The sequence below is a fragment of the Emydura macquarii genome, unplaced genomic scaffold (assembly GCF_026122565.2).
Source record: "Emydura macquarii macquarii isolate MOO-44397 ecotype Brisbane River unplaced genomic scaffold, CSIRO-AGI_Emac_v2 contig_431, whole genome shotgun sequence".
NCBI lineage: Eukaryota > Metazoa > Chordata > Testudines > Chelidae > Emydura > Emydura macquarii.
In genome coordinates this window covers 6,765,108-6,776,625 of record NW_027130568.1, presented here as the reverse complement: position 1 = coordinate 6,776,625, position 11,518 = coordinate 6,765,108, and positions in this window count along the sequence as shown.

Here is an 11,518-nt window from a genome sequence, read left to right as displayed (position 1 = left end):
ACTGCATGACTAATTTGTGCACCTAACTAGTGCAGTTGCATATATCAATAGTCAGTGTGTTTAAGTGTTTATTTGAATATGTTGTAACATAACTTGTGTGCATAATTTTGTTAAGCACTTTAGCTGTAAGCTCAAGAATCCTTATTACAGTTCCTGATTCAAAACACTTCTGACTATGCATCCGTCCCTTACCGCTGTACCTCAGGCATCCATTCCTGGGCTTTTGTCTTCCAGCTGATGTGTTCTAGTCTTTTTCTAGTCCTTCTTTCATCTCCACCTTGACAGTCTGAAATTTCAAATGGCATTTGAATGCTTACATAATAAGATTTTTATTATGCACTGTATATCCATTAGCATGACATGAAACTGAAAAGTAATACGGATGTAAATACCCATTTTATAAGCTCATTAAGCCTAATACAGGCTTTTACACACACTCACATAATTCTATATTTAAACATTTTGCGATGAGCCAACTTCATTTTCAAAATAAGCAAATTATAACAATAGGCTTTCTATGTTTTAAATAATTTTTGTCTAATAAAACATGAGTCACTATCACTTATCAAGTTCAGACATAAAATTACTTACAACTTTTCTACTTCAGCAAGGCCAGAAGAGGAACAATATTTCTTTTACACCCTAACAGTTCTGAATTACTTTGTGTAGTGTGAATGGGCTATACCTAAGGCTGCGAGTCTGCCATGGAGGTCGTGGAAGTCACAGATTCTGTGACTTTTCTGTGACCTCCGTGACTTCCACAGCTGCAATTGTTTGGTCTGCTTCGGGGCCTGCCACACCAGCTATGGCTGGCGTGGCCCCACGGTTGGCCATGGGGACCTCCCGAGCAGTGGTCCTGCAGGCACCGCCAGGGCATCAGCAGACCTGGGGGCAGCCTGAGCAGCGGTGTGAGAGAGAGAGAGAACTTTTGAGTCAGAGCCAAGAGGTGAAGCTATTGGACTATGATCCAGCTAGCAGGGACAGGAAGGGGGCTCTGGGTAGCAGGAGGGACTAAGGAGATGCCAGATACCAGCCCTGGGGAGATGGGGGAGGTCAGGATGTGACAGAAGCAAGTGACTGGGAGTGGACTGGGGAGGGAAAGAGGCTGGTGGGGCATGGGCATGGGCTGGATAGGGTGATGGGGAGAATACAAGGGCAGGGTGGGAAGCTCAGGGGACCACTCGAGCGGGGGGCACAAGGCTGGGGGTGGGGTGGGGTTGTGGGGAGCCATGCTGCGCTTGGTGCCCTGCACAAGCACATGGTGTAGGAACCCGTCAGGCATTTACAAGCTGGGTTGCACCATAGATTTTGAGTCTCACAAGTCCCAGTTTCATGACCCAGCTAGCCTTGCTGTTTCCAGGGAAAGCAGAGAAGAGTTTGTATTAGGGTCCAGACAGCACTGTCCTCTGATTGGGCTGCAGAGTGCGCATGTCACACCCCATCGCTCCCTGATTGGGGGGCAGGTTGTAGTGGAGACACATTAGGCTACCCGTGGTGCATGTGGAGATGCTCTCCGCCTCAAATGTCACTGCTTCTCCTCCCCCTATCCCTTTGCTGCTGCTGGTGGGGCTGAGGCTGCACAAACAGACACCCAGGGATACACTGCATCCTGCTGCCCAGCCCAGCACCTGCTTCAGCGCATGTGGTCCACTGAAAAACATCTGGCAGTCTGGATTTGACTCGCAGTCCGCCTATTGACTACCCCAACTGATGTGTTAATGTAGGCTTTTAGTACTTGAGCTTAGGGAGACTCAAGAGAAATAACCTTAGAAATGATCTTAGAGTCTGCTGTTGTGTTACATAAGGAAGTATTATTTACTCCTTCTTATAACACAAGAACTAAGGGTTCACCATATGAAATTAGTAGTCAGCAGGTTTAAAATGAACAAAAGGAAGTATTTCTTCACACAACACATAGTCAACCTGTGGAACTCCTTGCCAGAGGATGTTGTGAAGGCCAAGACACAGGGTTAAAAAAAGAACTAGATAAGTTCATGGAGGATAGGTCCATCAATAGATATTAACTAGGATAGGCAGGGATTGCTTCTTGCCAGAGGCTGGGAATGGCCGACAGGATTGGTCACGTCATGATTAGCTGTTCTATTAATTCCCTCTGAACCACCTGGCATCGTCCACCGTCGGAAGACAGGTTACTGGCTAGATGGACCATTGGTCTGACCCAGTATGGTCATTCTTATGTTCTTACATGTATGCTATACTATAATTTTATTATATGTGCATAAAAAAGAAGTCAATATTAAGATTAACAAGGTAAGCACTCAGAAGTGAGAAAAATCCAAAGGTAAAGCTGAATATGACATGTTAACAATGCCTCTTTCTGTTTTGTCATTACTGCACTGTCTTCAGTTACATGATCACATTCTATTTCTAAAACACAATATCACATCATATGTAACATTTTCCCCCTATAACCTTTCATATTCATATAGCGCCTTATACATAACACATTTCACATATATCTTATACATTTCACTTGAAATAATTTAATCCTCATAATGTTCAAATATATATTTATTGGTGCAGAGCTTGTAAATCAAAAAGTGTTCCTCTTAAGGGATGTATTTTCAGCTAGGATATTACTCTTTTCATTAGAGACAAATCCAGCTTTGAGCTGCTGTTTATTAATTTATCTTCCAAGCTGTCTTCTAGAAAAATAGTTATATGGTGCGTTTTTTGACAAGCTCTCATCATTGGACTAAGTTTGCTCCCATTGAAGTCCACTTCAATTGACTTCAGTGGGAGTTGAGTTAAGCTAGTGCTGAGCTCTTTTGAAAATCTCACCAGATTGTTGCGCTTGCAATGTATCTCTTTAATTTCTTGCTTTACTATGTTTCATTTAGAGCTGTAGTTAATTTGGGCTAGATTCACCAGGGGATTTAGGTGCCTAACATGGCTATTAAGGGCCCAACTCAAACATTTTGGAACCACTGGTGCTCACAAAACAAGCACTCAGTGCTTCCTAATCCTGGAGGCATCTAGAGTCTCTAGGAACCTAAGTTTCCACATTAATAAATTCCACTAGGTGCCTAAATTTCTGCTGGTGCACATGCGCTCAGCTACCTAAGTCCTGATTTGCTGAGCTGCTCTGCATTCAACGTGCACCTAAACTGCAGAGGTAGCCTCAAACTAGGCATTCCTCACTTATTTCTACTATGGGGCCTGATCCAGCTGGTGTGATCAGTTCATGCCTGACCCACACCAAAGACAGTCGAGGAGTAAGAAGCTGTGCTACTCCCTCCCTTATAATAGCCCAGTGGTTAAGGCACTCATCTGGGAGGTGGGACAGTTGGGTTCAAGTCCCTGCTGTGAATCGGACACATCCCAGGTAAGGTCTGTAACCACTGGCTTATTAGGTATTTGGGGGCAATGGCTCAACTATCACCATTTCCTCCTTCTGACTTAGTTGCTAAATCCTGGAGAGGGTTCACCTCTGTGAATCCTGAACAGAGATGGGCACCAAGGTCCCTTTGCGGGAGGAATTTACCTCCTTTGGGCATTTGCTACTGGCTATCTTAAGTGACTCAGCATGCTGGTTTCTGTGAATCCCTTGTTTAGGTGCTTATTTCTCCCTGTGCGTTGTATAGGGAGCCTGGGTGCCTAATCTGTTGTTGTGAATGCAACTATGTGATCTGGTCCCGAGATGTTAGTTATTGCAATAACTTAGTGCTCCTTGTGAATCTTGCCCTCTGTAGTTTTTTCATGTGACTGATCCAAAAACTTGCATAATCACTTTCTCTGGTTATTGGATTTACTTTGTATAAAATATTGTTATACTTTCTTTGGTGATTGAGAAGTTGTGTGTGAATTTCTATGCTTCTAATTCTAAAGTTATGAATTTTTAACTGGGTAAGTACAAGTACTGTAAAACTGATTTGAACCACATAAGCTGACATTCAAATATATGAATCCATATGAATAAATGAATCCATGAATGAATAAATGATCCAGCCCTGGTACACCAGGAAAAGAAGCCACAGTGGCTTAAAGGCCTGAAGTCAGATCAGTGGAGAATTCCCTTGACACAGGAACAGCTACTATATTTTTAAAGTAGGATGCATGAACTGAAGAATAAACCCAGTCAGTATATTTACTGCTAGATGTATTAATGAAACCTCACTTAGAGTGATGAAATCATTTAAATAGTTAGTCAAAATGTTCTGGGTTTAGAATTAAATTATTACTTTGTGTTAATACTTCCTCTGCAATATGTGGACTAGGTATGGTTTATTACATACTCTTTATGCAAATGACTTTCATGGAATATGTCTGGAATTCACAATGCAGTTTACTGTACTAGAAGATGCTACATATGCATCTAACATTGCAGAAAAAAAGGGTGGTGTTTTGCATTATTTGAGAAATGCTATAGTATGTGATCAAATCGATTAAAAACCACCAGGTGCAGGAGCCCCCATGATCAGAGAGTATATTGGGGGTGGTGGAGAGCTTGGAATATGGCTACAGTGTTCTTAAGCCATAGCTTTTTTCAGCTGACACCAGGGGGCGCAGGAGCTTTTGCAGAAGGCTGCCTGTTTGGGCAGCCTCTTGGGGTGCTCTAACCTGTTTTGACGGCAACAGGAGAAAGCCAACTTTGTTCAACTCCCACCCCTACTCAGTGTGCCAAACACAGGTAATGAATCAAGCCTATGATCTCATGCCATTAAAGGACCTAAGTTCATCTCTGGGAAAACATAGAAACATGTTTAAGTGCCATTGAACTCAGTGTGATTTAAGCACATGCTTAAAGTAAAGTACATGTTTATAGGAGTTCCTGAGTAGGGATAGATTTAGGCACATATGTAAGCATTGAAAGGAATCAGGGTAATTTAAATGACAACAGGCAACCATGTTTCATTGTTTTTGCAGTTACTCAGGGATGTACAGACACTAGTGAAAGGAAGGAAGGTTGACAGATCAGCCTGACAACCTGATTTCCTTCTTTGAAAGGGTAACGGCCTTGTGGATAGGGGGAAGCAGTAGACACAATATATCTGGACATTAGTAAAGCTTCCAACAGACCTACATGACATTCTCATAAACAAATCAGGGAAATGTGGACTAGATGAAATTGCTATAAGGAGGGTGCAAAATTGACTGAAACAGTACTCAATGAGTAGTTATCAATGGCTTACTGTCACGCTGGGCTCTCTCCGGGATCTGTCCTGGGTCTGGTACTATTCAATATTTTCATTAATGACTTGGACAGTGGAGCAGACAGTATACTTATAAAGTTTGCAGATGACACAAAGCTGTGAGGGGTTGCAATCACTTTGGAGGACAGCGTTAAAATTCAAAATTACCTTGACACATTGAATAATTGATCTGAAATCAACAACATGAAATTTAATAAAGACACGTGCAAAGTACTACGAAAAGGAAGGAAAAATTTTAGGTTGTTGCAAAAATGTCATTCTGGGGTGCTGTAGTGGGTTTCAGTTGGAGGGCCAGCATGCCTGCTGGTCAGGCTATGGTCAAATTCTTTCTCTGAGCTTTGAGGCAGCTCTCCTGGGCTGTCTGTGCATGGGGAAGCAGCAGACAAATCACAGTTCATTGCCCCTCTGGATCGCTCTGGGATCTCTCAGGAGGCCGGGAAAAGAAAGAAGGGTAGAGGGACCTGGGCCCTCTCTGTCCACTGGGTCCCAGTGCAGGGTTTAAGGGGAGAGAGGTGAGGGGTGGCTTTGTCCCTTCTGGCTACCACTCCAGATCAGCCTCTCCTGGACCACTTCCAAACTGAAAGGAAAAAGGGAAGGCAGGATGTGGCCCAGGTCTTCTATTACACAGTCTCAGTAGTTCAGGGGTTCAACTGTGTGTATGGGGGGAGAAGCTTCCCTACTCACCCTTCAGAGTAAAGTTGCTCTCCCACTTAATCAGGGGGAAGGGGATCCCAGCCAATCTTACTCACATTCCTAGTCCTTCCTCTGCAGATTGGTCTGCCTAACCTGCTGCTGCTGCTGCCTGTCTCTCTTCTTTCAGTCAATTTCCACTCCGCACTCCTCACGGCCAGACCTCCAGAGGTCCCTTTTAAACAGGTCCTCTATAGGGGGCATGCCCAGCAGCTTCTGAGGGGTGGAGCCACTTTGGCCCAATACTGTTCCAGCACTTCTTTGGTCTGTAAATGCCATCACAGGTGTTTTAACAGGGGCATATAAGACACGGGAGGTAACTGTTCCACTGTACTTGGCACGGCTGAGACCTCAGGTGGAGCACTGCGTCCAGTTTAGGGAGGATGTGAACAAATTAGGGAGATTCCAGAAAGCAATAAAAATGATGAGAGGTTTAGAAAACATGACCTATGAGAAAAGGTTGAAAGAGCAAGGCATGTTTAGTATAGTAAAGAGAAGACTGGGAGTGGGGACATAAGTTTTCAAATACGTACGAGTTTTTATAAAGAGGACAATGATCCACCAAGAGTAGGACAAGTTGGCAGCAAGGCAGATTTAGGTTAGATATTAGGAAAAATATTCTAACTATAAGGATAAATAAGTATTGGAACAAGTTACAAGGGAGATTGTGGAATCCCTGTGACATTGGAGGGTTTTAAGAACAGGTTAGACAAACACCTGATAGGGATTGTCTAGGTGTACTTAATTCTGCTTCAGTGCACTGGGCTGGATTAGATGACCTCTCAAGGTCCCAGCCAGTCCTACATTTCTATGATTCTAGGAGCCTGATTTGTTAATAATGAATTCACGACTCCACATACTAGCATTGATAGTGATGACGGCAGTATAACTGATGCTCAGTGTTTTTGCCACTGTTCGACATAGGGCACTTTTCTCTGATGTCAGAGTCTTATACAGCTAATCAACATATGAATTGAGCAGCCTACAAAATAGCTATTCAGGCAGAATCTGTTCTCCAAAAGTCCTGCATTCTGGAAGCAGAATGTTTACTATTGAAGGGCTGGAGAATGGGAAATGTAACAGATTTTGTTTGCTGTTTCATTCTTTCTACTTATCATAAACTTAAGATGCTCAGAAAGTCTGTCTGGATATGTCTTTGGTGACATTGGTACTATTATGCATTATGCTGTTGCCTCTTGCCTACATCCTCTCTGGCTGCAGTTATTTCATTTCTGACATGGGTTTTCTGATTATTTTGTCTGATCCATTTGATCCATTCATCAGTGTAATGCAGGGGGGAGAATTAAGAATTGAGAGATTTTTCCTTTTATGTTTTTAATACAAGAAATGAGGGAAAGAAAGGGGATTTTGGTTTTTTGGGGGGTTTTTTTGTTTACATGTTTTCTACCAGGTATTTCTGCCAGTTGTACAAACACTCCTAATCCCCAGACCCCCACTGTAAATATCTAACTTGGTGTCCTGTTCCTCTGTAGGCACAGAGCCCTTCCAAATATGAAGAATCCAGCTGCTTCCTCTTCATTTTCCATTGAATGTTCCTTAATTTACACAGGATGCTCTTATCCCACTGCAACTGAAGTACTGGCAAAGGGTTTTGAACTTTGAATAAAAGATAAAGGCCCCATCCATCAACAATTTAGGCATATACTTAACTCTAATAATGACAGCAGTCCTCTTGACTTCAATGGAACTACACACGTGCAAAAAGTTATGTACATGTGTAAGTTTTTGTAGGGTTGGGGTCTAAGTAATAAGAAAAATGTGGACACCTGGAAAAAGGTGTGTGGATACCTGGGTCTTGATCATATGAGATGTTGAGCCCTCTGGTCCTCATCTAGCAAAGGACTTAAGCACATACTTAATTCTAAATGCATGAATGGTCCCATTGAAGTGTGGGACTACTCACATGATTCAGGTTAAATATGTGTTTAAGTCCTTTGTTAGATCAGGAACAGAGGGCTCAGAATCTGTAGGATTAAGTCCCTGGCAAACTATGTGATCTACCATTGCAAACCAGTAAAAAATAATGTACTTAAATATTTTACAAGAATTGAATTGGTATCATCTTTCTTCTTTCTAATTGAGCTACCTTCAAACATATTATGAGCATTCTCAGTTGTCATTTCAGTTTAACTTTTTCAAAATTCAAAACAGAACTTTCAACAGTAAACCAGAATTAAGTGTGAAAAGAAGTCTTATTGCTTATTCAAAACACTTTTTTATAGCTACCCATAATACAGTGGCCAGTATTTAAAAACAAACAAACAAAAACACCACAACAAAACTATTGTCTAACCCTATCGCATGTAACCGTTAAATGTACAGAATTTCCTATACTTGTTAGAAAAAGAAATACTGGAAATACTGTAGTAGACAAATCATGTTGGTCCAAAAAAGGTTTATTATTTATTAACAACTAGTTTAGCTAAATATTAATTCAGTAGATTTTGCTGAAAGTTTCCAAAAGAGCTTTGTTTTGGGGCTGAGGCAAAACATAAGCAATTTCAATCTCAGTTTTAGTTTTTCCACTCCTAATGTTGTCAGAACAAATGTTTTAATCTGAATTGCTCTTGCAACCTTTATTATCAAGACCCTATAGTTAGAACAATTTATCATATATGCAGGATAAAACTGGCAAATTGCTCTGATCTTCAATTGGTTAAACAGACTGGTCAGCTCTGCACTTGGCAGAATTAAACTGATACTGGTGATTTTTCAGTGGGCATACTAAATGAAATAAATAAATATGAATCAATAAAGAAAGAAATATGACATTATTTTATGAAAAATGTTAACTGTTTTGCTAAGGCTTTTGGATAGCACATGGTTAAATCCTTGCTGATGAGATGTGTACATATTAGGTATGGGACAATATGGTATTATCTTTATACAAAATACTTAATTTTACTAATCTGTTCATGCTTCTGTCCAGTAGGAAAACATGGGCAAAATTAAATTTCTCAGAAGTAGTTCAACATCTAACAGAATTTAGACTCATAATGATAATAAAAAAGGATGCTGCTGATAAATGTCTTCCAATTTTTCTGTTTTATTTTGACTTTGAAAACATATTGCTTTTTAACTCTAGCATGCAACAGAAGCAGTAAAGTAACTTATTTTGTGACATTTTTTGTGTTAAATATATATGCTGTACATGGTGTTAGCTGGCTAATTCTCATTTCTAAAAATTGTCATTAAAAATGTGTGAATGGAAGCTATTATCTTCTGTTCTAAGAATAGTGAAAATTAATATCAGATACCACTATGTGTTAACTGTTGACATATACGATTTTTTTTTAATGTTGACCACTTTTGCACAACTACTGCCACAAAGTTTCCAGTCTTTCCGAATAAGTGTGTAACTGATGCCTCTCTGCTTATGCAAAGAGGCTGTGCTGATCACTCAAATGGGAAATGAACTACCTCTTCAGAAATAGTATTTCAAGAACTAATTTTTAATTACCAAAATACTGAGTCACTGATCCCGAGCTTTCATTCCTACAAGTGCTGATTTCTGTAGCGCACACGATTTATTGGTTTTTATGACTTGTTGGATTTATATGAGGTATTGAGTGTGTAGTAACTTCAACTGTTTCACAACACAGCTTGAATTAATTGATTCATGCAGTTTTCTGACTACTGCAGGCAGCTACACCCAGACTTTGTGATGTGAAATGGATAAATCCACATTACAGGTCATTCGACAAACGTGACAAAATTAAAATATGGAATCTGCAATATCTAAAATGATTGATACTGCAATTAACCAGCTGACTACAGGCAATTTGGCAAATCTCCAAATAACACTGAGCACCATGATATTAGATGTTTTAATTTTGTAACTGGAACTAGGTTGCCTAACAAAGGAATCCAATATTTAATTGCTTTTGCAACCTTAGTTCTAATTCAAGCAGAGTTTCCAGAGTAGACATAGTTTTAGAAAAGTTTAGTTTTCAGAAAAAGATAGAGATAAAGTCTATCTAGATAAAGTTTGCACCTACAGTAATTATATACCAAATGTATTGCTAACAGTATAGGGTCCTTTGGATGATCGTGGCATCCTGTCGTGAAACAAGGGAGAGAACATCAGATTTTCATGCGCTGTTTTTCTTTCTTTCTTAAAGCAAATGTGTTAGTAAAAATTCATGTGCAGTATTGGGTGGTTTTGAGTTTACATGTGGAATTAATGCTGACACTGGATGCTGACACACAGGGGCTAGAAGACTACCTGTAATAATGTGGTTAGACATGGCAGGATTTAAGCTATAGATCAGCCGTTGTATCCCCACAAGAGATAGAGATTTGCTAGCCCCTGGGATTGACACAATTTCACTGTAATATAGGGTTTCTTTTCTTGCCCTTTCCTCAAATGAATTAGGATTATATTTACCCCCACTCCTGCAGTGAGATCCAAATGGGCAGACATTGCATTCTCATAAAACCCCAGGCAAGTGAATGGCATGCTGTGCAGATATAAGAGTCCAACTGCATGGATCTCAATGCGAGACAACAAGCCCTTGATTTGAAAGTTCTTTGGAGGCACTGTGATGCTTCTCAGGGGCACTGAGGGTTGTTGACCACTTCTATAAAGTCAGGGAGCTGATACCAGAAAGAAGAGCTGAAGGGAAGGAGTCTGCAGTCACTCCCTGGGAGAAGAGAGGTGTGTTTGGGGGGTAGACGGAGTGTAGAGATGAGTTGTCTAAAGTCCTTCTCTAGGAGAAGGGAGTGAAGGGACTGACAAACCCAGATGAGTGGGGAAGGCCAGGAGTTATGGGAGTGGCTCAGGGAAAGGCAGCAATGTGCATGGAGCCTTGGCTGCTGAGTAGAGGGTCCCTGGCTGGAACCCAGAGTAGAAGATGGGCCCTGGTTTCCCTGCCAGCCACTGTGTGGGATTAGCACCGTGAAGCAGTGAAGTGGAAGACTGCCTGAGACTGCTGGAGAGCAGGAACCTTGACACACTCTCCCCCAGAAGGGAAAACCACAATAGTGCCATGGCCAAAGGACTGAGTCACAAAGAGTAAAGCTGCAGCTCCTGAGAGTGACAGAGGGGCAGCAGAGGAGAAACCAACAAAGTGTACCTGCTGGAAGGGGCATTGGCCTGAAGGAGCTAATACCCAGAACCACCAGCAGGCATTGGCATCCAACGGTGAGTAGAGCTACCCATAACGATACACCTGTGCACTTTTATGGCTTTGGTTTAGTTTGATTTAGAAGCACAAATCTCAAGAGATTATTTTTTTGGTATTCCCAATCTGGTTAGAAGCACTAGAAATCTGGTCAGAGAACCTCCACAACATAAAACATGTCAGCACAATTGAACAGCTTCTCACCCCTGGGAAAATTCAGCACAAGGCAAGCTGAAAGTGAAACCTAATACTCTACAGTTTCAGGAAAAGATGAGATGAAAAAATTATGTAATGCACTCTCCCTCTCTCTATCCCAGAAACCAGGGCTGAGGGAAAGAGATGGAAACCTCCTCCAAGGCTTCAGGACTTTAGTCCCAACAACTTTCATGAGCATTAAATCACTCAGAAGAAAATAACCTGGTTGATATGTCCCACCCCGGTGAAATAAATACACCTTCGCTCTTGTTGGAGACTTCAAGAGCTATTGCACATTTTAAATTAGATTAATAT